Consider the following 23,644-nt stretch of genomic DNA (forward strand, 5'->3'; position numbering starts at 1 on the left):
CCTTGGCAATGTGTATAGACAGGCTGAAGCTGGCTGGCTCCATACTTGGACCTGCCCTGCTCTCCTCACATTCCCTTCCCTTGACTCCAAATCTTGGCACACTCAATTCCCCACCCCATCCTGCCTGGACCATGCATCCATCTTCCATTCCCCTCCCATGTTGTCTAATGGGATGTCTCAGGATCACTCCTCCAGGAAGCCTTCCCTGACCCCATTGGTCTGGCTCGAATGCTTCTTCTCTTTGCCTCTGTGTCCCCTTCTGCTTCTCCCTCATAACACAGAGTGCCCTGCAGTGTAAGTCTTGGCCGCTGGTCACCATCTCCCCTCCCATTTGACTGTTAACTCCAAGAGGACCCCTTGCTTGTTGTTGTACCTCCGGTATCTGGCACAAGGTAGTGGATCCACAAATACTTGTCAAATGAATGAATGTCCCGTGTGGGCATCCAAATCATGCTTTCATGTGTCAGGTCGGAGGCACCCAACTCAGTTACCCTTAAGTAGTAACTGGAGGGACTCTGTAATTTAGGACTTAACGAAGACAACAAAAATGCTACTAGAGAGCGTTGAGCCCATATTGTAGAATAAGAAACCTATATAACTTGGCAACTAGAGGACATCAGTATAGAAAAAGCTATGTAGGCCATACTCGGGTCTGTGCAAGCTGCTGCTTCACCTTCACTAGGCACCTGGTAAAAACTCCAGGCTTGCAACAGCCAATAGAATGGGTTCCGTCTAGTTCCTCCCAGAGACATGTTTGACTTCCTTCTGAAGATAGGTCATTCTGTTTGCTCACACATGTCTGGTCTCACATGACTGCTTGTTTGCAGAAAATTCTCTGCTTCTGCTTATGTTTTTGCCCAAAGTTTACTTTATGGCCCATCAATGATATTTCTAAATATTCACTGGAGAATGCCTGCATTCTTGTTTTCCAGTGAACCACCGCCTTCTCCCTTTCTCACTGTGTGCAGAACTACACTTATGATCCATAATCTGGGCTTCCCCACTTCCTGTGGTCCATCTATGATTAGAGTTGTCACGGGGCGCCTGGGTGGCTCTGTCGGTGAAGTGTCCGGCTTTGGCTCAGGTCATGATCTCACCCTTTGAGTTTGAGCCCTGTCAGTCTCTGTGCTGACAGCTCAGAGCCTGGAGCTCGCTTTGGATTCTGTGTCTCCCTCTCTCTCTGCCCCTCCCTTGCTTGTGGTCTGTCTTTCTCTCTCTCTAAAAAATAAATAGGCATTAAAAAAATTAAAAAATAAAAGAGTTGTCATGAAGAATTTCTGAAGGTGCTAGCCTGGTACCTCTCTGGTAGGAAAAGTAACTTCCACAATAAGGTTTGAGCCAAAAATGGATTTTCCGACTGGGTGGAAATACGGCTACCATGACACTTCATGGTAACTTTTTAAACTGTCTCCCTCTCCCATACTTATGTGAAGGCTGGTCCTACGTTATTTACAGATACTACTCTCAGCCTTCCACTAATCCTGAACTGTATGCTGGGGATAGCAAGGTAAGATATCAGTTACATTGAGGAATTTAAAGTCTAGATACAAAAATTAATAAGAATAAATAAGAGTCATTTTAATGGATATGAAGGCAAATGGAATTCCAGAAAGCATGTGCAAAGGCACTGGGGCATAAAAATGTCTGGTATGTTTAGGGAACTGGATGATACCCAAAGTGGCAGAACTCTAGGAACCCTGAGAGAAGTGATGGCTGGAAAGGCTGAAGCTCAGACCAGAGTCAGGGTCTTAAATACTTGGTCAAGGTGGGAGAAAGTCCTGGGAGTTTCCAAGCATTGACATCATCAGATGGATGCTTCAGAAAGATCCCTCTGACAGCTGTGCAGGAGAGGGCCTGAAGTAGGGTAAGACCAGAGGCAGTGATGCCAGAGAGGGAGACCCAGGAACAGCAATTTTCAGGGAGGAGCATCCCTACATAAGCTGATTTCAAGGAAGATCACTTTGGTAAAACAGGTTTGGATTCCCTCGTTGAATCCCCCTCTCATGATCATTAAGTGACCCCTAATACACTGCCCAGGACAAACGCAGATCTTCATGGCCTTAGGGATAGAGGGATAGGTGGCAACCACAGTGTATGGAGCCCCATGGAGGTGATAACTTGCATCTTTTCTCCACCCTTCCAGGTGGAGATATCCTGTCTTGCCAGGATTGTGTCTCATCCCAGCAGCTTCTGAATGAGCTGGAGGAACTGCAGACTCACTGGTTTCTGAACTAGGCCAATGGCATCTGGTGGCATTGGCAGAGAAACTTTGGAAATGCTCTGCCCATTAAGACATTTTAATCAACCTCAGAAAACTTAGTCACACTGATGTGGTCAACTGGTTTTACTACTATCTTTGGGAAAGAGCGTTCCAGTATGTTGGCCTCAGTTTCTCCATCTGAAAATGGGGAAGACAAGAGTAAATCTAAGGGTCTTCTGCTGTTACTTGCCCTGGAGGTCTAAGCTCAAGTCACCCTGAAGGGCTGGTAACTGGCCGATAGACCCTCATGACCAACTCATTGGCATCTCCTACCATGTTGTTGAAGTCAACCATTGGCAAACCCATTGGCTACGTTCATGGGTGTTGACTCAAGAAGGCGCACAGATTAGGTTCTGGAGAAATTTTGTACCAAAAATTTGCATATGTGATGAGGATACAAGTGGTATTTTCACTTGTGATTGGAAAAGAAAAGAGGGAATAGGGATATATGTAGATAGCTGATTATGAAAAGTTGGCCAAGGAACTTGGTGAAGCTTCCACTATGGGGACGATGGGCTTTTGTCCCTGAGTGCCCTTGATTTTAACTCCATAATAATTCCCTCAATGTCCGTGTTTCCCAGATTCTCTCTAAGTTCCCATCTCATTCCAGAAGCCTCTTAATGGGCTCCATCCAACTCAACCAAGACCCTCACCAGGTCAGACTTCACTCCTGACCATTGAATGTGTTTCCTGGCTTCTGGAAACCTCCTCTTCTATATCCCACGGCTCCTTTAACTTGACAAGTCCCAGCCTGAATTGATCCTTTTTCCTGCCTGACTTGCTTCTCATCTTCGATTCCCTGTTTCAGGAATGACACCATTCCCCACCCAGTCACCATGGCTGGAACCTGGGAGTCATTCTGGGCTCCTAGCCAAGACTCACTCCTACGTCCGTCAGTTGTCACATCCTACCTGCCTGGCCCCTGCTTGGCTAGAGTCTACTCTGTTCTCTCCTACTGATGACTCCTTTCCCAAGCTCAGTTCTGACTTACTTCATCTTGTCCTGGACGCCGCTCTGACTTGGTTTCTCTTCCACCAATCCTTCCTCTTCCAGGTTGACTTTCCCTTTGCTGCTATAGCAATTTTCCTAAAAGCCCAATCTAACCATGTCTCCCCTGCTTGAAGATACCATGTGAGGTCTTCATGGCTTATAGAATAAAGTTTAAATTTCCTAGCCTAAAATGAAGCCTGCCACAAGAGATCATCTGATATTTCTTGGACGCACCTTCTATTTTTGAATTTCTATGCCTTTCCACATGCTGATTCTACTGCTTGGTTTGCCCATCTTCCCAATTCTCTTGCACTTGACGCTGCTGACCTTTGATCCCTGTTGACCTCTCAAGCCTCATACTTTATTACTCTCCCCCCACCTGTTTGTAATCCTTGCTGCTGGCACCCAGGGTGGTTGTCTCATCCCCTGAATAGTTTCCAGAGGTGGCTATGCCTGCCTGCTTTGAGGGCTTTTGAGATGGCCAAAAGCCATCTCACCAGTGGCCTCCCTTGCACATGATGGATGTGTAATATGCTCTTCTGGGTTGGTCTTAAGTCATGTGGACAAGGGAGAGACATTTCTTGTGTGAATAGAACCATGCTTCTTGCTTTTCTCTCGGTCCCTCATCTATGCTCACCACTAGTACCTATGAGTGGAAGGCAGTCTTGTGGTCAACACTGAAAGAGGTCATGTTCTAGGAATGCAGTGATTATGGCTGAAAGAGTTCCGGATATGATTGGAAGATGTCTTTTCCTATGTGCAGTTTATAAAATTCCAAGTGGTAAATTTGACATAGCTGGAATGAATCATCAATCACATTTCCCTGCACATTCTGGGTAAGATTTGCATTTGTGGTCTTCATCAATGAAACTTAGTAATAACCTTTGAGTCATTGGAAGCCAGTATTCATATGTGGCATGATTGATGAGGCAGCATTGTGAGTAATGATGCAACTGGCATTAAAGACGTTACTAGGGAACAACATGGGTGCAAGGATCTGTATTGTCTCCAAAGAAGCAGGTTCTGAAATGCCATGTCACTGGGAGGAAAAACAACATTACACTTCTCTTTTCTCATTGTAGGAGATCTAAAACCAGCCAGAAATGGTGCATTTGACAATAAAGAACACAAAGAGGGGTGCCTGGGTGGCTCAGTTGGTTGAGTGTTCGACTCTGGCTCAGGTCATGATCTCACGGTTTGTGGGTTCGAGCCCCATGTTGGGCTCTGTGCCAGTGGCTCAGAGCCCGGAGACTGCTTGTATTCTGTGCCCCTGCCCTCTGCCCCTCCCCCCACTCATGCTTTCTCTCTCTCTCTCTCTCTCTCTCAAAAAAATAAACATTAAAAAAAAAAAGAACACAAAGAATGGTTCCTGGACACAAACAGGAAGAGATCGTGCCTGGACCCTAAGAAAAATCTTCTTGTGTTCTATTGGACAGTAAATAAGTACATAATCACCTCTTCTTTACCAATTGTTCTAACTCTTCATTGATAAATCACTATATCTCATAAGGGTCCATGAATTTTATAATATATTTTTAAATTATTTGTCAGGACCCCACAACAGTTTGCTCAGGGCCCCATACACTCTAGGAATAGCTCTGCTCTGGAGGAAGCCTTTATAAATATTTTGAAATGACCCTGACTCTCCAAAGGGAACATTCTGCATGCTGCATAGCTGACAATTATGTTGGACTATCTCAAAGAACTTCTTAAATTTGGTAGATATCTGTCCATCTGTTTTTAAGTGGTGTTATAGTAGGAGTTCAGGCAAATAGACAAAACTCTGTGTTCACTGAAGGGAAAAATACCTAAGATAAATTCAATAAAAGCCAGCCCACAAGGGGCTGTCACAAAGATACCCACACTGTGTAGCTCTATGAGATTGAATAGTTATTATTCTCCTAATTGAGAGAGAGAGCTCACACTGCTAATGAGAGATGCAGGTGAAGTTCAAGACCCTGTGAATCTGAGCCCGGCATCTGTGTTCCTTTCATTGTATAATCCTGATATGGGCGAACTAGAAAGCAACGTGACCCCTCAGCCATCACCTCCAATGGGCTTGGATTCTAAAACCACAAATCCCAAGAAGGGGCACACAGCCAAGCACCTGGGGAAATTACCCATGTTTGTAAAAACGGTGTCTGAAAGGCTAATCTGGAAGGCAGCTAAGGCCTTTGAAAAGCCAGTGAGAATAAAAACGAGGGCTTTTCTTGTTCAGAGACAGATGGTGGAGAAGGAAGGAGAGCCCATAGCATGGTATGATGGCACAACGTTGACAGTCATCGGAGAGAATTGAGAGAGGTGCTCAATTCATCAAGACAAAAGCCTTTAATCTGGAAAGATTGAAACTGAAGATAGGGGAAAGGCAGAAGGCACACCTCACTGCTCTTAATTAATTCAGGTCTCCATCCCACATGAATTATAGCCCAGGGTCCTGAAAGGACTTGCAGAGGTCTTTGTGGGATCCCTGTCTGTCTTATTTGGAGAAGTGTGGAGGGAGAGATGCCAGCAGACTGGGGATGGGCACGTCTTGTCTTGATTTTCAAAATGTGAGTTCTAGAAATTATAGTCTTAAATCCAGTTTCTGACGATGAACTAGAAATGATTATTTAAATGGTATAGGGGTTATGTGCAATCAGACGAGGAAGTAGGAATCAGTTTGGAGCCATCATAGGTTCACCAAGAGTTGGTAATTCTAAAATATCTTTCGTTCTTTATTGAAAATGTCCTAGATTAGTGCTGTGGATATTTGTTATTATTTTTCATTTTCCCACCATTTGAACTGATCTGGGGGAACTCTCACTTTTATGGGTCTTGGTGAGATGTGGAACCTGTCTTCTGTGGCAAAACTCAAGATGCCATGTGCTCAATTTCCCAGGCTCCCTTGCAGTGAGGTCGTTGCCGGAGTAATTTTTCCAGGCTAGTGTCCAAGGAAGTCTCTAGTGACAAGCTACACCAAGCAGGATAATGGGCCTCCAAAGATGTCCACATCTCAACCCCTGGAAACTGAAAATATATTAGGTGATATGGCAAAGGGGAGTTAAGGTTGCAGATGGAATTAAGGCTGCTAACCAGCTGTCCTTAAAATAAGGAGCTTATCATGGATTATTTGGGCGGGACCAATATAAGCACATGGGTCCCTAAAAGTGGAAGAAGGAAGTGGAAGAGTCAGAGAAAGGAATATGATGATGGAAACAGGGCCAGAGACATGCTACATTGCTGGGTTTGAGGCTGGAGGAAGGGGGCCGTGAGCCAAGGACTGTGGATGGCCTTCAGCAGCTGGATAAAGCAAAGAAGTAGATCCTCCCTTAGAGGCTCCAGAATGAAGGCAGCCCTGTACACTCCTTGGTTTTAGCTTGGTGAGACCTGTTTTGAATATCTGACCTACAGAATTGCTAGATAATAAATTTGTGTGGCTTAAGTCACTGCGTTTGTTATAGCAGCGATAAGAAATTAGCATACATTCAATGTGTCTCTGCAATTGGCCTTTTCTAGTGAAGCACTTTATTAATGACATGGACCAATAGTTTTCCAAACTAGACTGGGCAGGGTTCCAGTGGGGTGTCTTAGGAGACCACCAAGAAAGGAAGTTGAGAAGGGAAAGGCAGAAGCAATGGAACGCTGGGACACCTCACCCATGCTGTCACTGGAGAAATACTGCTTTCATCTATACTAAACATTGGAATTCTAGGAAAAATGTTTGAAAGCCATCATTGACATCACAGATAAATGTATTAAGTATAATAACAAAAGATAACCTTTATTGATTTTTTCCATAGACCAGACATCATGCTTAGCAGTTTATACATATTTTTTTACTCCTCATAATAGTTATAAGAGGCAGGTATCACCTTTGCAGATGGGGCAACTGAGGCTCAGGGAAATTAAGTCACTCAACTAAGGTCCCCCAGCTTGTAGGTGGCAGAGATGGCATTTTAATGTGGGGAGTCTGACTCTAGGGCCTGCACTCCTAAGCAAGTGCATCAAACATTTGATGGGAAAGAGCTAGTTGGAGTATCATATTGATGGTACAATTCAGAATCCAAATATATTTTGTGTGTTAGAAGACATTTGTTTGGGAAAGAGGCAAAGTCCTGTGATTGGGTTCAAAAACACAATGACACCAGAGCATGGGAAGTTCAAGGTAATTAATCAGGTTATCTGTAAGTTTGTTGCAGAGAGATGTTTCCAGTGGGTGGATGGTCATCATCTTCTGGGTGTATTACAAGTGTAAGATTCCAGGACGCTATAATGAGAAAACCCTTTACCTGACAGAATGTGCTGCCTCATGATGTTGTGGGCACCCTGTCACTGGTCAGGAAAAGATTGAGTTTGTGGTGGTGGGGAGTTGATTTGAGGTCCCTTTAAAAAATGTAAGATTCTAAGATCTAAGGGTTGTTGTGCACAGGGTGAACTGTTGGGAAGTCTCAGTGCTTAGCGTAAGCAACTCTATCTTCTCTAGGCTAACGGGGCAGAGGAAATTCTAAACAGATAGATCCTGCTTCAGGGTGAGATGTCCACCCTATGGGGCTTGGATTTTATCCTAGAGGAAAGAGGAATCTGCAACAGATGTTTAAGCAGCAACCTGAAATGAACGGATCTGCATTTCTGAGGGGCGAGGATATCAGAAAGGGAGAAGTTGAGTCAGGAGGAACAGCTGTTGAAAAGGCATGAGAGAGACACAGTTCTGGGCCAGGGCAGACGGAGCCACAAGACCTGGGTTGAGAAGGGAAAGGAGAGGGTGGAGTAGCCGACGACACCCAGGTGAGGGCGGGGCTGGGTGGAGCTGTCCAGAACCGGCGGTGCTGGTGCCTGCAGGCTGCGGGAACTCCAGGGCACAGAGAAGGTTCACACGGAGGCATGTCTGGGGAGGGGCCTGTGGTAAGTGGGTCATAGACCTGGTTGACTCCACAGGTGGGTTAGTCAGAAGTGGGTCAGGAGCTGGAGGTGCGGCACCAAGACAGGTAGAGCCCTGTGATCCCTACTCTACCTGTGATTTGTGGACCTGGTGAGGACAGACAAGAGCCAGGCAATGGGCCTGCCTCTGAGTGGGATGTCAGCTTCTGGGTGGGTTTGAGGCAGAAGAGAGAGCTTGCCTGTGAGTTCCACCCCCACCCCCCGACCAGGAGTCCTAGCATCACTACTGCTCCACTCCTCAATGAATCTGTATTTACTAGACATGAAGGAAAAGTACATTCATCAGCTGCCACCTCCCTCTTCAGACTAAACTAGTTCACTCTCTCCAGGAATTCAACCACCTCCACCTGTTACTCTAGGACACTCATGTTCCCACTGCTGGAGCTTTAATCTACTAGTCCTTTACGTCTACCTTATTAACACTCCAGCTTTCCTTTCCCACACATGAAATTGTCTGAGTCTCACTTTCTTTATCTGTAAAATGGAGATAATAGTAATCCTTATTGCACAGACAGGTTTTGCATAAAAAATTCATAGCACATAGTGAGTGCTCAATAAAAACTAGTTATTGTCAAGAAGGTGCATGAAGCCAAATAATAAAGGGTTAGGTTACTCTGATGGGACCAGATGGTGACGATAATGCTTGACCAGGCTTTGTCAGGAGGAAGGTAGGGAGAAGAGAGGCATAAAAATGGAAGCGAGACCAGAAACACAGGGAACAGAGTCAAGAGGGGGCAGGATGATAGTTTGGGGTGTGCCAAGGCCAGAGGGTAGGGGGTGGCCTAAGACTACGTGTCCAGATGCACCTACCCTTGTCTCTTCTAGCCACTGAGTCTGATGGCCAGGTAACCTGAGTGAGAGGCTCAGGATGAGTCAGCATAGTTATGTATGTCTAGGTGGCTCTCTATAGTCACCTGTAGAGTCGGGAAAACTTAGTTCTATTTCTAGTTTTTGCTGTTTTCCCATCATGTGACTCTACAACCCATTTCTCTCTTTCCATGTAAATATCTTCAGCTGTAAAATTAAGGAGCTGGGTCAGATTGTCTCAAAGACCCCTCCCAACTCTGACATTCTAGGACACTAAGTCAATTGTCTGAGCATTTTCCCTGACCCAAAGTAAGTCATACTGGAGGACCGTTTTAAATGATCTTTACTGAGGGCCTATAATAGGCCAGGTCATGGGCTAGGCATCATTATATCCATAGAAGCATTTTATTTCACTTACGGGGTGTATTGCCATCAAGGGTTCTAGCCTCCCCTTGATAGTACATCGTTATGTCTATTTCTTTCCATGTCTTATTGCATTGGTGAAATGGTGCCCTCTTCCTAGTGCTCTCCAACACTCTCAGCAGTGATTTCCACTTCTTGCTAGTGTCCTGTTGCCTCAGGAAACTTACCTCTTGATTATACCTTTGTGTGATTTTCTTATGGTCATGGTATTCCCGGGGGACAGGTCTTATCTGTTCTGTATGTCATAGAAGACACATTTTGCAGGCTTTCTCAGGCTTTTGAAAGTACCATAGTTCCAGGTGTCTCAAATCAGGGTCCTTCTAGTACACAGGAGATTGGGATCAGGAATAATTCTCAGGGGGCAGTGCTGGCAAGATCTGGACGGGGCCAGAGACCACCCAAGTAGGCTGGGTTTCAGCAGTCAATAATAATAATAATGATTAATATTAATTGAGCCTAGTTTCCTTTTTTAAAGTTTATTTATTTATTTTTGAGGGAGAGAGAGAGAGAGAAAGGGAGAGAGAGAGAGAGAGAGAGAGAGGGAGACAGCTCAAGTAGGGGAGGGGCAGAGAGAGAGGGATAGTGAGAGAATCTCAAGCAGGCTCCCCACTGTCAGGGCAGAGCCCGATGTGGGGCTTGAACTCAGGAACCCATGAGGTCATGAACTGAGCCGAGATCAAGAGTCACGTGCTTAACCAACTGAGCCACCCAGGGGCCCCAGTTGAGGATATTTCCCAGGCACTGGGTTAACCCAGTAGTTCTCAAGCAGGAATGATATCGGGATCTTTGGCAATGTCTAGAGACACTTTTAGCTGTCATAACTGAGTTGGGGGAGAAGGTGTGCTTCTGGCACGTAGTGAGTGTAGGTTGGGCTAAATGTCTTACAATGCACAGGGTACCCCACACATCAAGTAATTCTTCTCGCGTGAAATGTCACTAGTGCTGAGGTTGAGAAACTTTAGGTTATACCTTCTACATGCATTATATCATTTAATAACCAAACTGACCCTATGAAGCAGCTGCTACTGTTATTTCCAGCATCCCCCATTTACAGTTGGGGAAGGTGCAGATTATACACATGAAGCAATTTACCCAAGGTAACCAAGCTGGAAAGGGACAGAGCTAGACTATGGGCCCAAGTTTTGCTGACTCCAAAGCCTGTGTACTTGACTACTTTGTTGGGAATAAAAAGGTCAGGCCAACTGAGCGTGTAGGTCAGGACAAAGAACATGGCTTGGGAGCTGATTCTCTGAGCTTTCTGGGGACCCCAGGGCCCCCTAAGGCCAGTAGCTACCAAGTCTTATTGCCTCTCTGCAAGAGAACATGGAAACTCAGCCCCTGCTTACTGGGGCCACTGTCTGCCAGGGGTGCTTGGATCGATCTGGGGGCTGGTCTTGAGCTAGGGAAGGCAGGACACCATTCCAACAGTTTCAGCATCCACTCCATGACTCTGACCTCTGCATCTCTGGAATCGAGTGCAGGGAGGAGGCTTTGACAGCTGGTGGCACACGCTCATGGCCAAATGAAAGATGTGGCAACATGCCAGAAGTCAGGTCTCCTCCTCCGATGTTATCTGCGCACACACTCACAATGTCAGCACAACGGGGACTCGACATGTGCATGGACACAGGTGCACACAGGTCCTCCCCCAACAATAAGGGAACGAACAAATTAAATGGGCAAATGGAGACATCTTCTATGAGGTCAAACCTTGAAATACAGGGAGGCGGCTGGGCATAGATTGAAGAGGGGAAGGCAGGGCCAGGCCTGTGGGGTGATGCTTTGGTGGATGGGATAGTGCCACGTCCCACAGAGGGGTCAGCAGAGCAGCAGCCGGAGCTGCATCTTCTAGAACACAAGCCACAGGAGACTGCGGGGAAAGTCTGACTCCAAGCACCTTCGGGCTTGGCTAATTTTTGGACTGCATCGTTGGAATGTTTGGCAGCCAGGCCTTAAACTCAGTGACCTCCCAGACCCAGGGGTAGCAGAGCTTGGATCCTTGCACCCCAGGACATTCCCTGGGTGAAGGTTGAGGTCACAGATGGACTCAGGAATTTAGTTTATTGTTCTTGAGGTGGAAATAATTCTCCATATTCTGGTTTTCCCTCTCTAGGCCCTTTCAAAGACTCTATTTATGCAGATAAGCTGGCTTCATGGGATCCAGAGACATCAGCTAAAGGCACATAACTCTGAGATCTTCGTGGTTGTTTTTTCCTCTATGGAGGAAAGGGAAGGAGGGGACAAGGGGGAAAGGGAACTGAAATTCATCGATGGTTTTTTCTGGGTTGAGTACTTTTCATGGTCACATTAACGAGGTGGCAGAGTCCCCTGTCTCAAAGCAATGGTGGCAGGCAGACCTGGGTCACCAGAGGCTCCCTAAACCTCAGTTTACTCATCAATAAAATGGGGATAATATTTGTGCCTATTTTCTAGAGTTGTGATGAAGTTTAAATGGGCTAATACACAAGGTGTGCTCAGCCCAGCAGCTGCCACAGAATAAGGCGTTGTGAGATGTTAGGCAGCTTTATTGTTATTTTTAAGTTTGTCACTCTTCACTACCCTGGGAGGTGGGACTTATTGTCTCCATTTTATGTGCCAGAAAGTCACAGCCTGGCAGGGTTACCGTGGTGCAGCTTTGCTCTCAGTTCCTCTGGCAAGTGTCTGTGGGCCTCTGAGGCCAGCACAGGCGTCCCTTCCCCATACAGCCGGGGCCCCTGCTGTTGCCTCTCAGCTTTTACTGCAGCCTGGCATGAATGCCTGTTCAAAGTCACAGCCCCCGCCACACTGTAGGCCCATGAGGGAAGGAGCTGGGCCCAAAGGATCGTTCTCTGCTGTGAGAAGCACCCAGCAGAGCACTGGCCCATGGTTAAAGCTGAGCAGATCTACGTAACTCAAGGCCATTGGACCCGGTGGTTTGAAGTTGGGTTTGCTTCTTTCTTACAGTGTGTGTGTGTGTGTGTGTGTGTGTGTGTGTGTGTGCGCGTGCGCTCTTTCTTAGGAATGCTGAGTAAAGTGGGTGGCTGGGGACATCCTTTAAGGTGTTAGTCTCTTCTCTGGCACAGTGACAATGGCAAACCCATTTTCCCTCTCCTCGCTGCCCACCTCTCTCCACCAATTTCTACACAACCTAAGATTCCCAACGAGAGAAAGGCCATGTGCCATCCATCTGGAAGGGATTGGGAGTCAGTTACTCGCTTCCTCGGTGCAGAAATATGCAAATCACAGTGAATCCTTGCAAGTGGCAGGGAAACAATGGCTGACTTCACCACAGGGTTCTAAATCTTTCAACGATTGTCAGTTTTCTCCCTTCACTTTTCACTCCTAGCTCATCTAGTTGTCCGTACCCCAGAAAGATTGCTCAACACGGGATCTTGGCCAGCTCATGGAGGATGAACCCAACTTCACAGAAGAGCTATTAACTTATCCAATGGTTTGAACTTCTACTCTGTGCCGGCCCTGTACTAAGCACTAGGGGTGCCATGCAGGACGGAAAGAGACAAGTCCCTGCCCTCCAGAGTTAATAGTTTGGTAGGAGACAGAGGTGACAGTCACATAGTCACACTATGGACATAATGAATCCAAAACTGCACATAGATACAGTTGCTCTGGAGGAAAAGAAAAATAGTTCCATGAGGACTTGACCTAGCCTGGATGATCTAGGAGGAGTTCCCTTAGGAAATAAAACCGGACAGAGACTTGATGAATGGTTGGTAGAATGTTCCAGACAAAGGGAATGGCTCGCACAAAGTCTCTGTGGAGAGCTGGAAGTAAACAAAAGCCGTAGGGTGAGAACATGAAAGGGCCACAGGGTTCAAGCCCTGCTAGAGAGGCAGGCAGTGGCCAACTGTGCGGGACCTTGCTGGCTAAGGTTAGGATTTGGCTTCTAGTCTAAGAATAGTGGGAAGCCATAGAGGGGGATTTAGCAGCTGGGATACCATTTGGTTTCTTTCTTTGTCTTTCTTTTTCTTTCTTTCTTTCTTTCTTTCTTTCTTTCTTTCTTTCTTTCGAGAGGGCACAAATGAGCAAAGAGGAGAGAGAGAGAGAGAAACAGAGAGAGAGAGAGAGAGAGAGAGAGAAGCAGGGCTCATGCAAAGCGGGGCTGGTGCTCACCTGAGGTGGGGCTTGAATTCATTGTGAGATCATGACCTGAGCCGAAGTCAGTTGCTTAACCGATTGAACCACCCATGTGCCCTGGTTTATATCTTTAAAAGATTGTTCTGGCTGCTGTGGGACAATGTAGAATACCTGAGTGCACGTGGGAGGCCAGTGAGGAGGCAAAGCTGGTTGTCCAGGGGGAAGCAATGGTTGCTTAAACACACAGGGGTGGTGGAGACGGGGAGCAGAATGTGGACTTAGGAGGTAGCATCAGTAGGATGGGGGGATCAGGGCAAAGGGAGTTGTCCATGGAGACTTCCACATTTCTGGCTTGGCCACTGGCAGGATGGTGGCCCCACTTAGGGACACCAAGCATGCTAACAGAAGGTGAGGTTGAGGGGTGGAGGGAGGCAGACAAAGAAGGTGGCCTTGGACCCCATAAGCTTCAGAGTGGGACATCTGAGTGCAGATGCTAATAGGCAGTTAGATGTATGTGCATGTGCCTTTCGCCCCACAGTTCTCTGGAGGATGAATCCTGGAACCCGAAACCTCAGCTTGATTTCTCTCTTGCTGCTGAGTTTCGATCAGGCCATAGCCAAGGCATGTGAGTTCCTTCCCTTTCCTATTAAGGTTTTTGAATGAGGAAATGTGGTTCTTCCAAGAAGAGGTAAACCTGGTTGTATTTATCACCGCTGTAAGGAGATAAAATGAAATGCCATCATGACAGGCCTCCTGGGTGAGCCCTGAGACTATGTGCCCTTGAGAGAGGGCTCTGTCTCACGTGTGTGGTGCTGGAAGGAAGGGTTCTATTGAGTAGGAGGTGGCCATCTACCTTTATCCCAGCCAAGCAAATATACATCTTTCTTTTATAATTTTTAATAAATGACATTCATCTACTTGCTGATTTGTTTAACCAACTTCTATTGAGTACACTGTTTTGGATTCTGGACACAGAGAATAAGACAGATGGAGTCTCAGCTCTCATGAAGATTGCACACCAGTTGGGGAGACAGGCAACAATCAAGGATACACATATGCAAACAAGGTAATTTCCAATGACATTAGGGAGGGCTTCTCTGAAGAGTGACATTTGAGGGAAGACTGATGAATGAGCCAGCCCGTCATGCAAAGGGCTGGGTGGCGACTGGGGACAGCTGCACCCATGTGTAGGTCCTAAGGATGTGTGTTTGAGGAATAGGAAGGAGTCCAGGGTGCCAGCTCAGTAAGGAAGGGGGAGTGTGATAGGAGGTGAGATTGTAGAGACCATAGGGGCTGGATCATGTAGGCGATGGTGGATTTTGTTCAGGTGCACTGGGAAGGCATGGAAGGTTCTGGAACAGGGAATGATCTGTCTTGATTTGTCACCTAAAAAGATCACTCTGACTGCTGTGTAGAAAATAGGTTGTCAGGAGGCCAAGAGTAGAAGAGTCCAGTCAAGAGGATGTGGCAGTTTTCTGTGGGAGATGTAGTGAGGCCTGGACCAAGATGGCCATGGTGGCCATTGACTCTGACGCCTTTCTTTTGGGTGCTTACATGAATGACAAATGTCCATGCCCAGAGGGACTCTATAATTAATTCTGGAATCTATTGCTCACCATAGTTACTACTATGGGCATTTTTCAAACAAAGAAGGGTGAATGAGTATTTCTTTCCATTAAGCAATCTGTAGATTTCACTTCTCTTATAGTTTAGCATCATTTTTTCCCCCACCAATTAAATCATTGATCATCGTGATGGCTAATTTCATGTGTTAACGTAAGCACACCATGAGGAGTCCAGATATTTGATCGAACTTTCTTTTGGGTGTTTCTGTGAAGTTAAAAATAATTTATTTTTATTTTTTATTAGATAAACTCCATGTCCAACCCAGAGCCCAATGTGTGCCTGAAATCATGTCCCGGACACTTAACCAACGGAGCCACCTAGGGGCCCCTCTGTGAAGGTTTTTTTTTTCCTTGAATGAGATAAACATTTAAATTGGTAGACTGAGAAAAGTAGATGGCCTTCCCCCAATGTGGGTGGGCCTCACCCAATCAGTTGAAGGCCTCAGTCAATCAGTTGACTAGAAAAGGCAGACCCTCCCCTGAGTAAGAGAATTCTGTCTTGCTTGACTGCCTTTGAACTGGAACATCAACCTTTTTCCTGCCTTCAGACTCAAACGGAAACATTGGTTTTTCCTGGGTCTTGAGCCTGCTAGCTTTTAGATGGAAATTATACCCTCAGCTTTCCTGCTTTTCAGGCCTTTGGACTCATGCTGGAATTAAGCCATTGGCTCTCCTGGATCTCCAGCCTCCTGACTCATCCTGCAAACCTTGGGACTTGCCTGCCTCCATAACCACTTGAGTCAGTTCCTCATAATAAATCTGTGTGTGTGTGTGTGTGTGTGTACACACAAATGTAAATATATGTGTGTGTATATATACACATACACAAAGAGGTTTATTATGAGGAATTGACTCTGTCTATATGTTCTTTTTTTTTAAGTTTATTTTTTAATTTATTTTGAGAGAGAGCATGAGCGGGGGAGGGGCAGAGAGAAAATCCCAGGCAGGCTCCATGCAGAGCCCGATGTGGGGCTGGATCCCATGAACCATGAGATCCTGACCTGAGCTGAAGTCAAGAGTTGGAGGCTTAAGCAACTGAACCACCCAGGTGCCCCTTGTTCTCTCTCTCTCTCTCTCTCTCTCTCCCTCTCCCTCTGTCTCTCTTTCTCCCTCTCTCTCCACCTATCTACATTTATAGGCAGAGAGACCAAATATACAAACATACACACACACACACACACACACACACACACACACACACTATTGGGTCTGTGTCTCTGGAGAACGCCGACCAGTAGAACAAACCGATGCTTTGTGTTATCATCAGGGAGACTCCGTAGCAGGGATGGAAACACGGTCACTCCTCTTGGCATGGAGGTAGGTTTGTAGTCTAGATCTGGTAACAAACATCTAGGTTTTGGGAAATACTCCAGGAAGATGGAGCTATATTTTCAAAAGAATGGCAAGGCATGATTTGCTTAAGAAAAGCCAGACAGTTCACGGTGCCCAGATCCTAGTTTCGGCACGAAGAGAAGTGATTCAGCAGGAGGGAGTGTAGGGAGAGGAAGGTCCAAAAGCTTTGGCTGATGGGCTCTGGGAACAGTAAGGAGCTAAAGAAGGCTCTAGAGCAGAGGACCCACATACCCGAAGGCACATTGTAGGAAGGCCCCCTGGCTGCAGGGAGAAAGGACTAGAGAGGGTGGGGCAGGGAACAGGGAGCAGCATTAGGAATCTGCCACCGTAATCCCAGGGAGCCAGAAGCAGCCCCTGGATTCAGCCCCAGGTGTGGGGATGGAGGGATGAGGGCACCCTGAGGGATGCTTAGAGGTGACGGTAGCAGGGCGTGGTGGTGGTTGGATATGGAGGCAGTGGGAGAATTCTAAGGTTTCCGGCCTGAACGACCAGGAGGGTGGTAGCCATGTGACAATCAGTTATCATAGTAAAGCCCCTTGTTTGAATGTTTCATGAAATAAATCAGAAAGATGTTGTTGTAAATTATTTTCACGCCCCTCCTGTATTTCTACCCCTTTGAAGTGTATCTTTGGGTGGCTCAGTCGGTTAAACATCTGACTCTGGCTTAAGTCATGACCTCACGGTGTGGTTCGTGAGTTCAAGCCCTCGCTGCTGTCAGTGCAGAACCTGCTTCGGATCCTCTCTCCCCCTCTCTCTCTGCCCCTCCCCCACTTGTTCTCCCCCCTCTCTCAAAATAAATAAATAAACTTAAGAAAAAAAAATAAATGTATCTTTGCAGCTTCTGCCATCAGAAGAGGGAGTCTCATTTCCCTACCCCTGGAATCCGGACTGGCCCGAGACTTGCTTTGGCCCAGAGAATGGTGGGCGGGTTGGCGTGCCAGGTCCGAGACTGGGCCTCAAGGGGCCGTGGGGGCTGGGATGCTCTGTCAGAGCCCTGTCCTGCCCTCACGTAAACAAGGCTAGCCTGCTGGATGATGAGAGCCATGGGAAACTGACATGAACCACCCCCTGCGAGCACCTGCGAGCTGACCCGCATCTGACTGAGGTCCCCAAGTGGGCCAAGCCATGAGGAGCAGCCCCGCTGAGCCCGGGTCCTAACGTTCTCAGACTATTTAGTTTATGGAATCGGTCGGTGTATACTTTTCCAGAAAATTCATTTTGCCCCTCTGACGACCTTAATGCTCACCCCTGCCACACAATGGGGTTGCGTCCTATTTGAAGACACGTAGAGTGACAGTCTTGGTGTGGCTGGGACTTTCCTGCTGTGGGCACCGAGAGTCCTGGGAAACCCTTCCGCCTCGTAGAGAGTGGGACCGTGGGTCGCCCCGCACACGATCACCCACCGGCTTCTGACCGTGGCAGGCTTTGCGGTTGTGCATTTGATAGACAGTGAACCTGAGATCCAGCAAGTCTGAAATGGCCGCTTGGATCGCCCAGCTGGAAGGCAGCTGGGAGAGGAGCTGAATCAATGCAGCCCGATGCTCATACCTGAGCCTGTTCTCCTGCACCTGCTGTGTCAGGGGTGGTGATGCCAGCCCCTTATGACTGGGCCGTGGATGTGAGGGCCTCCGCCCCAGACACACTCGGGCAGCCCTTCTTCGCTTGGGTCCTTTTCCAAACACAGTCTTCGAGGTCTGACACCAGGAGAGAAGAACTCGCAGCTTGTTTTGTGGCTCGCTGCACGGAGAGAGGCCGTTCGGGCCACTGCCAGCCCGGACCCCGCGCTCTGAGGCCACAATCGCCGCCACCTCAGCTCCGGAAACGGCAACACAGATGAGAAAGAACCCGCAGAATCCAGAAGACGACGAGGTAGGGAAGGGGAAGGGCCAGGAATAGAGAACTGGTTTCGTCTCTTTCAGGAACCTTGTTGATTCTTTATCGTGAACTCTTTGTTTAAAAAGAAAATCCATTTTTCACCCATTCAGAATCCCAAGCTGCCGAAAATTTCCTCCCGTGATGAGACGCATTCAGAACAAAAACGTGCAGCCTGATTTGTCTTTCCCTGAAATCAAAGGCACTGTTGTAAAGAGACTGCGTTTGCCACACAAAGGTAGCAGATGTTTGTCGAGATTTAGCCACACAAGCATTCGCTCGTTCAGTCTTGGGAGTGTTTCGGTTTTTGAAAAGAGGAACAGTTTTGTGTCATTCCGCGATGCTCGGAAGCTTCTGGAACTGGCGCTCAGGTGGGGTGTGGACCAGGGTGGGTTTGCTCCGGAAGGCTCTGCAGGGTGGAATGGGGCAGGACGAGTCATACCATCAAGCGCTCACTGAGCGCCCAGTGTCTACCCAGCTGCAGGTGCAAGGACCTGAGGGCGCCATGACCTTAATTCTTGCCTGCAAAGAGTTTCCAAGACTTCCTAGACTCACGGGTGTAGAAAGCCAGTTCTAGAGCTGCCCTTGCTTTTAACTTCCCCCAACAGATTTCCCTTCCCTCCTTCCATCCTCTCGCAGATTTCTCTCCATCCCTCATTCCTGGGAGGTAACCAGTCACAGAGACCTGCATGTTGTGTCCCCCCAAATGGAATTCAAAAGCCATCCTTGTTCCCATTTGCAATGCAGATTCAGTCCCTTCTCCTCACTCCCATCCACAGGAAACACCCTGGGCACACCTCCCACGCTGTGTCCCAACGATCTGTTCACTGGTCACACCCGGAACTGCTGGAGATTAGGTTCACCTTGACTTTCTCAGTAGCCAGCACAGGGCCTGGCAACTTCCTGGGGCTCATCAGTAGGCACGAGTGGATGAGGAAGTAAGAGTAAATAATGGAAGAGTCCTTTACCTCCTCCCGCCATGCCCTTCACACCCTTCTGTCTCTGTTCACACAGCTTGCTTTCTTTCTTTCTTTCTTTCTTTAAAATTTAACATGCCAACTCCTATTCATCCTTCAACACCCAGTGCCCATGTTACCTCCTTCAGGAAGTCGACCTGACACCTTCAGCCTGTGAGGCTTACTCATTTCTCCCTCTGTGCTTCTACAGCGCCTTGTGCTTGTGCCCATCGGAATAAATACTTTAATGAGGATTGTCTCTGATTCCTTGTTTGTCCCTGCCAGGGACAGCAAGTAGACTTAGTTTCACAGCTCTGTTCTGCCTGCTGTTGCTGCCTAAAGCAGCGTCGAGTGGATGCTGAGGGTGCTTTTTCATCATTATATTCATATACATGTACATATATAATATTTATATTTTATACACTGCATATAATTTTTCAGCGTATGGGAGGGAGCAGGCCCATTTCCTCAGCAGAAGTAAATCCAAAGAACATGACACAGATGACACAAGGCAATGAGGCAGACAGGTACACATGGGCCAGGCTGCTGGCTGGTGCGGCTTCTAGAACATTCAGCCTGGTTGGTGCAGAGAGACTGAGGACGACTGATCCCAAGGCCCGCGTGGGGAAGGTGTGTGAAGCTCCCCCTTAGCTTCTGTTCTGTTGCCTGTGCTCGATGGTTGACAAGAGAGGAAGGACGTTCTCTTGGTTCTTAGCTGACTCCATGCCAGGCAGACGCTGGGCACTGGACCCTTAACTCTGATAGTTACGGGAGTGGACGTTAGGGTTAGAAAAATTGGGTTAGAAACCCTGCTCTGTTACCTCGAGTTGTATGACTTGGGGCACGTCACTTGCTTAGCTTCTCAAAGCCCCGATTTCCTTGAAAGGAAAAGGAGCTTCATGCTAAAAGTCAGCCTTTGTAGACTCCCTGATAGGTGCCAGGTGGTGCGCTTTGAAGTATCTAATCTTCACTGCTATGACGAGGTAGGTGGCATTGCTGCCCCCCGTGTTACAGGTGAGAAACCGAGGCTCAGAATGCTTGGGTAACATGTCCAAGGTCACTTGGCTGGAAAGGGTCCAGGTCTGGGTAGAAACCCAGACAGCCTGACTTCACATCCAATACTCTTAGCCATGACCCTCATTTAAAAAAAAAAAAAAGTTTACTTATTTTCAGAGAGAGAGAGAGAGAGAGAGAGAGCACAAGCAGGGGAGAGGCAGAGAAGGAGAGAGAATCCCAAGCGGGCTCTGCAATGTCTGCATGGAGCCTGATGCAAGGCTCAAGACCCATGAGATCATGACCTGAGGGGAAATCAACAGGCAGATGCTTAACCAACTGAGCCACCGAGGTACCCCAGTCACGACCCTCGTTAATTGCTCTTTGATAAAGATTTTTGTTAAGTTTTGCACGAGTTAATTTTTAAAACGGGGCTCTAAATGCTTCGTCAGTGATAGCTTTTCACAATACTTTCAGAAAACTTTACTGAGTATGCAAAATGGCCAGATTTACATCCCAAGAAAAAACAAAAAGGGCTCTGAGAATTTTGAACGCAAAATATTTCAATTGTAACGAGGACTTGTTTTTATACTATAAACATCAAGGAAGAAAAAGATCAACTTCTTCTAAAAGAAGGTGAAAATCAGCTGTGTCGAGGCTTCTCCTTTGCTTTCTAAAAATGGACGAGTCCTTCCAAGGTTTCGAAGGAAGAAGATCAGAACGTAAGAATTTTGAAGACTTCTTCGTACCAGGAATGGGCAGACCTTCTTTAGGGTCCAGGGACTTGACTAGACTTAGAACGGAGGTGTAACACAAATCAACGGTAAGAAAATGGGAATGGGAAATTCTGGTATTAAAGGACATGGGGTTCTTTCTTTTTGAAACGTAGACCCCAGAATCAGATATCTGGGCTGTGGATTCCACTGTGGTGTCTGTGAACTCTCAATACTTCTTTCTGCTACTCTCTTTTGCTTCTACAACGTCCCTGACACCAAGAAATGTATGTCCCTATTACTTGTGTCTTTTCCTTAATCTGGGTTGTAGCATTTAATTTGGGAAAATAGGGATTAGGAGGCCCAGAGTGGTTAGTGGACTGGCCCAGGTCCCACAACAGTTGAGGGGTGGTGTGGGATTCCTCCTGGGGTCTCCCAGACACGGCTTCTGCCTGACCGTGGGGGACACCACCCCAGAGCAGCGTTGGGACAGACCCAGCCCCCTGCACCTGTGTGGCCATTTTGTCAGGCTACCTGGGTTTTCTGAGGTTCGGGGGCTCAGGAGGCCCCTGCCCCCTCTCCAGCGCTTCCTTCTGGACAAAAGTGTGTCTGCCAGTCGTGACTCGAGGGTCCCAGCTGAGGTTGCACTGCAGAGCAGGGGCTGAGGCTCCCGGGCCACGCCTGGGCCCAGAACCTTTCTGCCAGGCGCTTTCTTTACGGAAGTCCCTCAGATCCTTGGTCAGAAAACCAAGGGTGAGCAAGCCTTCCTCTTTCAAGATAGCCCTCTCCGCTGCCCAGAAGGCCAAGACAGAGGGAAAAACTGTAGCAGAAAGGGCCTGACATGTCACATTCATGGTCCTGGCCTTGCCTTTTTTAGAAAAGGAGCTCTTTCCCATGGTTAGGGGAGAAGTCAGACTTTTTCCGGTTCCTCTTGGGCTGGACATGAAGCAATCTTCAGGCCTGATGTTGACACCAGGTCAACCCCCCCCGCCAGACCTTCTCTCTGGGCCTGGCTGCTTGGACTTCTGGGCTCTGACCTTGGCAGCAAGAAAATGACCCACTGGCCAGGGGTTCCATGGCAGCAAGAACCGTGCAGGGCCTTAGCAGAGACAGAGCAGAGCGGGACAGCAGCAGAGACCCACATGGGTTGACGTGGCCCCCAACTCCATGGCACGCTGACTGGGAAGCCCCGGACAAGGTACTTAACCTTTCGGCATCTCAGTCTCCCCACCAGGAGGTAGTGGAGAAGTTGTGCTCTGTGCACAAAGGGGTTATTTATAGGAAAAAATGAGAGGATTCTGATGGAGAGCTTGGTGAAAGACTTGGCATATGTTAGACCCTCAATCGACATCGTTTCCTGTCAAGGTCCTTGAAGCTTGCACCTCAGTCTTTACTTTGAACAGTCACTGGAACGCACAGTACATGGGAGTAAGGATTGTACGCTTCGAGATGGGACCTCTGGATCCAACGAGAAATGGGTCCCAGTCAACGTGCCCCGCACTTACCAGTAACAGTGTGAACTTGGGAAAACTCATTCTTTTCTTCGAGCTTGAATTTTCGCCTCCCTTGCTTGGTTCTTGTTAGCGGGTGGTGGTGGGGGTTTGTGCATGTGCTAGGCACATGGTAGATGTGTAATAACCAATCCCGTTATTACAAAGGAATCAAGTCAAATCCAATTCAGTGGATGGCCTGCACCTCTGTGGTTCTGCCCACCATCAAATATGTGACGGTGGGTCAGCCCTCTGGCCTGGTGTGTGTGTGGAGAAAATCTAATGGAAAAGTTAAGGTCAGAGCGGCTTTCTTGGTTTGATCATTCACTTTTTCGCTTTTCTCAGAGCCTGGCACAGCGCCTGGCTTATTCTGGGCCCTCGATACATACTTGTCGAATTAAAGAAGGCTTTGTTAATGCCAACAGAGTTTTGTCCCGACAGGGCTGGCCCCATGCTTAGAGGGGCCTTGTGCTGGGGCACCTGGGTGGCTCAGTCGGTTAAGCGTCCGACTCTTGGTTTCAGCTCAGGTCATGATCTCACGGTTCATGAGATCGAGCCCCACATCGGGCTCTATACTGACAGTGCTGAGACTGCTTGGGATTTTCTCTCTCCCTCTCTCTATGCCCCTCCCTGGTGCGCGCTCTCTCTCTGTCTCCCTTAAAAATAAATAAATAAACAGTAAAAAAAAAAAAAAAAAGAAAGAAAAAGAAAAGCCCGTGCATGGTTTAATGCTCTCCTGTTGCCATCTTGAAACTCTTAATACTTTTTGAAAAAGGGCTTTTCATTTCCATTTTGCACACGGCCCCACAAATTATGGAGCAGAGCTGTGTGCAGGCAAAAATACCTAGAAGAAAATCCAAGTTCCTTAGGCTGATTTGCCTGCTCTGCCCTGCGGCCTTGATGAGCTCAGTGGACATGGGCCACCGTGCTTCCTGAACTTGAGCCACCCAGGCCTGTTCCTTTAACAGGTCAAGCCCCCAGCCCCTCCCCAGCTCATCCTTTGGTTGGCTCATCATTATTCCTCCACGGAAAGGCCCGCCCTGACCCCCCCTCCCAGCCACTCTCTGTCTTATTAACCTGATTTATACTCTTTATAGCCCCTGATTCTTCTTTCTGAAGTCTACTTGTTTCTTATCTGTTGACTTGTTTATTTTCTGTCTCTTGCAGTAGA

At 47.6% G+C, this 23,644-nt stretch overlaps 2 long non-coding RNA genes across 2 annotated transcripts in view; both read left to right on the forward strand.

Moving 5' to 3' along the window:
• Window positions 1–20,428, forward strand: part of LOC128311117 (uncharacterized) — a 29,931-nt gene extending 9,503 nt beyond the window's left edge. Inside the window, exons 2-3 of the long non-coding RNA XR_008289102.1 lie at window positions 17,896–18,318; window positions 18,435–20,428. This is a non-coding gene — a long non-coding RNA (uncharacterized LOC128311117). The remainder of the gene's footprint in view (window positions 1–17,895; window positions 18,319–18,434) is intronic.
• A 131-nt stretch (window positions 20,429–20,559) lies between these two features.
• LOC113602541 (uncharacterized) overlaps window positions 20,560–23,644 on the forward strand; it is a 32,501-nt gene continuing 29,416 nt past the window's right edge. The window contains exon 1 of the long non-coding RNA XR_003424016.2: window positions 20,560–22,181. This is a non-coding gene — a long non-coding RNA (uncharacterized LOC113602541). The remainder of the gene's footprint in view (window positions 22,182–23,644) is intronic.

The sequence above is a fragment of the Acinonyx jubatus genome, chromosome A3, assembly GCF_027475565.1.
Source record: "Acinonyx jubatus isolate Ajub_Pintada_27869175 chromosome A3, VMU_Ajub_asm_v1.0, whole genome shotgun sequence".
NCBI classification, from domain to species: Eukaryota; Metazoa; Chordata; class Mammalia; order Carnivora; family Felidae; genus Acinonyx; species Acinonyx jubatus.